General features: G+C 38.5%; 1 long non-coding RNA gene across 1 annotated transcript; it reads right to left on the bottom strand.

The window, feature by feature from the left end:
- Window positions 1-174: 174 nt before the first annotated feature.
- LOC102204244 (uncharacterized) lies at window positions 175-3,242 on the bottom strand. The gene is made up of 2 exons (XR_311481.1): window positions 3,084-3,242; window positions 175-2,340 (listed from the first exon to the last, which is right to left on the bottom strand). It is a non-coding gene; the product is annotated as an uncharacterized LOC102204244 (long non-coding RNA).
- Window positions 3,243-4,647: the final 1,405 nt, after the last annotated feature.

Consider the following 4,647-nt stretch of genomic DNA (forward strand, 5'->3'; position numbering starts at 1 on the left):
TATATATATATATATACATACATATAAGAAGGAAAGGTTCAACTATGCCAACATAAATAAACAATGTTGTTGTTGATTTTTAATAGACATGTAAATATAAAGTTCAGATGAAACTGGGTATCATTTATAATCCATTTAAAGCTGAAGTTGTGATTAAAGACATACTCACTTGGGTTGGTTCACTACCTTTAATAAAGTTGGGTTTCACTTTCTTTTTACACATTAAGAAGTTTGGGAGCTAAGGGGAGGGTGCATAAGGTAAATATGTTATAAATATATAAAAAAATATATCATAACCATCAATACTATCATTACAGCCACCATACTATACCACAGCATACCATCACCCTCATTATCATCGTATGTAACATCGCCATCATTTCCATCACTAACATCACACATTATGACAATGTTTATATAATTTAACTTGCTACCGCACGTGTGCTAAATGAGGAGTCCTATCTGAATTATTGCATTTATACGCTGTTGAGATTATGAAAATAGGAATTTTCTTCTTCTTCTTCTTTTTTTTTGGTACACTGTATTGTACAATGTAAGGTGAAGTTTGTTTCAGTGTTGGCATAGGCCATCTATGTTTTGGACATGCTTGGGGTGCTAAGTGTAGTGATGAGTGCTGAGTGTTAGCACAATGTTAATGGCCAGTAATGTGTAAAATGTATACATATCCTTAAAGTTAAATATGTGTTAGAACTGTCTTATGCATCTACTTATGGAACGGGGGACAATCCCCCCCATGAGCTTTGCAATGTGAGTTGGAAATAATGTGTACAGCTGTACAAGTTAATGAGTGCAGGAACAAAAACCGAGACTGCTTTTTTCCCTTTTGATTAAACTACAGTTCTATCCAACTATAGAACAATAGTTCATGCACACCACACTTTCATTGTATAAGAGTATTCGGGATGCTCTCATTACTAATTCCTAAATGAGGTTGACAAGGTTTAGAAAACATAAGAGGGGCAGAGGGAGGACAGAAATAACTATCATGTTTTGGCAGCAGGCTTTCAACCTGATACACAACACTAATGGCTGTTCAGCCTGCTACAGCTAAACATCTACTGTAAGATGTAAACAGATTGAAACAGCATGACTGCAGCTGCTGTGTAAGACACGAAAGGTTATTGATTTGTGATATAATTTGACAGTAAAATAAATCTGCTTATTCTACAATAATAAATAACTGCACTATTATACTCTGGTCCACAGTATACATATTTTACATCCAACGACCCTTCATGTGCCATTCCTCGACCCCTGCATACTTATGTGTTCTCTCTGAATTTTTATTGTGTTGTACTTGCTTGTGTTCGCCAGTTCGATGTCTCATACGCTCTATACTAATAGAGGAACTCAGTACCTTCCATTAGGCTATCAATGATTTAGCCAGAGTAGTTTCAATACACCACAGTGCACAATCCCAGCTATTCTCTGCTCTTCTCTTCCAACAGTCTCATTTTAAAGTAAAGTAAAAACCTAGAACTCTGATAGCTGCTATTCATATTTCAAAGGTTCAATATTATGATTTGAGGCTTCACGTGTTTCTTTTAGCAAAGTGAACCAAGCTCATTTCTGGTGCAAGAATGTACAAATATTTAAACATTTTTGTCAATATTTGTTCAAATTAGATTAAACCAGACAAAGCAGCTGAATAAGCTACCTTTAAGAGTTCAGGTTTTTAGCTCGGCGTAAGGTTTTTTTGAGTGTGTTTTTTATAATTATATAATTACACTTCAGATGCAGTATTGTAGCAAATTCATGCATATAATATGTGTAATTATGCTCCATATACAGCCTTGATCGGAAATCAAATGAGTTGATTCACTACAAGTGAAAGCAGGGCTAAAAAAAAACAAAAAGAAAAAGTCCCCAATCTTTATCATGATAGTCTGTGAACCAATCAGCAGCGACCATCTAAGTCATCAACCAATAAATACCCCAACTTCAGATAATGATTTGGTTTTAATTTCTCCTCGCCAGTAGCAATACTCCGAGCAAAATGGCTCCCGCAGCAATAACGGCCCCACCAATAAGAAAGGGCTTCAGGTGTTCCAGAGAGTCTGTGCCGGAGGCTGCAGCTTCGTCACCTGCTGCTGCTGTCTCTGTTTCCGCTGCTCCATCCTGCGCAGGAGGGCGATGCTCCGGCTCAGGAGCTGCAGGGGCAGGGTCAGACTTGCGTGGGGCAGCCGGCTCCTTTTTCTCCACTTTAGGTGCTGCCTTTGGAGCTGAAGCCCCAGGCTTGCCTTTGGCTTCCATCAGCTCTGAGACAGAGGTGTGGTCTGGTCACAGGATACTTTATAAGGTCAGCTCTGTGCTGCTTCACTGAGGAAAAAAAAAAGACAGCAAACAGACATTGCCAGATTATCCCTCTAAACTGGGCTCAGACATCATGTCATATGCTCTGTTGAGTGTAAAGCCACTGGCATATGAAAGACCACCTGATAATCATGGATTCACCTTACAGCAGTGAAGCAGTCGTGAGGCGATAGGGCCTTAAATGTGACCTTGGAAATATGACATTGATAGGAATGCTCTGGTGCTTATAGGGGCTCGAAATTGTTTATTTTGGTGACATCTCCTGTGACACGATCTCCCACTGAAGGAAAAAGAAGCCACAGAAGCGTCCTATGTTAAGGTTTTTCATGGGACAATCTTCTAGCTTTATAATGGAGGCAAGGGGGGGAGGAAAGCATTGCATCTGCAGAGCTGATGTAAGGCTTAATCTTTACTCCTTTGACCGTGAGAAGAGCCTATAGTGGAAATGCAACATGAAGATTTTATCTTTTTTCCCCTCCTTGTTCTCTATTCTGTAAAGCCCGCATGAGTCGTTTGTGCTATAAATGTAGGACAAGATGGAGGAAAGAAATAAGGAGTACAGTCACTGCAACAGAGGAAATCAGGGAAAATGCTAATTAGAACAAACGAAGAGGAATAAATACAAGACAAGACTAAAAGAACGCATTATTCAGCTTCAATATTACAAAATGCATGTTGGACGCAGCTTAACAAAAAAGTCCCCTGTTATACAGGAAATATCTAATAGAGGAAATATAGTTTTCACCTACCTATCCAGCAGCACTATATATATATATATTACAGGGATAACGGGTGGTACAGAAAACACGGCAAAAGTTGAATGTCCTTAACGTAGGAAGGTGGGAGACAGCGGAGAGATGGAGGACGCAGAAAGCAGACGGCAGGAAAATGAGAGGGAGAGGACGAGAAACTGGGACGTACCATCAGGTGCTCAAATTAGGGGGAGTCGACTCCTGGATCACGTCTTTTTGAGATTATTGCGCAAGCACAGACCCGCTGTCTTATTATCGGCTAAATAAATGGGATTTCCTTCATTATTTATCGAGTTTATATTACTGTGATCATTAAACTAGTCAAATACAGGCTAATACATTAAAATAACTTGTTTTTTCGTTTAGAAGCATTTTTTTTTAAATTATCTGTCGATAATCAGACAGCTAACTGCAAATAAAACAGTTTCTGTGGATAAAAGGAGCTGACTTTAATCTTACAGGATTTCGGGGGTGTATTGGTATGTCGTTGACAGTATGGCCATCAATTATTAACCTTTTACCCAACCTATAAGACGTAAGAGTAGAGTGACGTAGGCTAGAGACGCTATTCATAACGTAAAGGCAACATTCTCCAAATTAAAGCGGAAAATCAAGGCTATAGCGTCACTGGGTACATGAACAATAAATAAATTAACAAATAATTACAATAATAAAATAAATTATATAAATATACATTTATTAAAATGTATAACATATTCTTTATTCTAAATATATTTTATATTCTAAATATCTGATTTCTTTTGGTTACATCATGGATAATAATAACACTGGACAAACGTTTGCATGTGTGTGTGTTTGTGCGCAGATACAGATTTTGAAGTTGAAACAAAAATAATTTTTTTTTCTAAAAGCTTCTGTTTTTTTAGATGTTTGTTTAAAAAAACTAAAAAAACAAAAACGTCCCAGTGCTCAGCTCTTGGTTCACTTTTCCATGTGAAAGTGAAGTCCTGTGGCTGCAATGGCTCTTTGTTCCCACGAGGATTTTCGCATTTATTTCTTCTTTTCAAGACCACGGCAAGATGTGCAGCAGCCCCGACGCCATTTATATGTCGATCCAAAGACCAAAGTGATATCTCAAGATAGTAACTTGCAAATTAAGAGGCTACCGGTCCGTACCAGCTGACGACACACACGCGCACAACCCAAAAGGAACATTTTTATTCCATATCTTCTTACACAATATGGATTTGATTTATTATCTGCAAGGAGCACGTCATATGAGGGGAAAAATGGGTGGGGGAATTGGGTCATGATGTCATGCAAAATAAATTATTAACGGCGTTTATCCATGTATCCCAGTGTCGTCACCGAGTGTGAGAAAGCGTGCATGCGCAGAACAACCGTTCCCACTTCAGTAAGTTGACGTTTCTGTTGTTTCTTGCTGTGAATCGCGCGCAGAGCTGAAAAGCTTGCTCAAACTATGAACTGAGCGAACAAAACAAAACAGAAAAGAAAAAAGAAATCACTGTCGGATCTCCCCCTGGGTCTTTCTAGATGACATCACAAAGGGGAGCGGCAACCTCTGGAGAAAAAAAAAAAA

This window comes from Pundamilia nyererei, unplaced genomic scaffold, assembly GCF_000239375.1.
Source record: "Pundamilia nyererei isolate P.nyererei 1_Seehausen unplaced genomic scaffold, PunNye1.0 scaffold00011, whole genome shotgun sequence".
NCBI classification, from domain to species: domain Eukaryota; kingdom Metazoa; phylum Chordata; class Actinopteri; order Cichliformes; family Cichlidae; genus Pundamilia; species Pundamilia nyererei.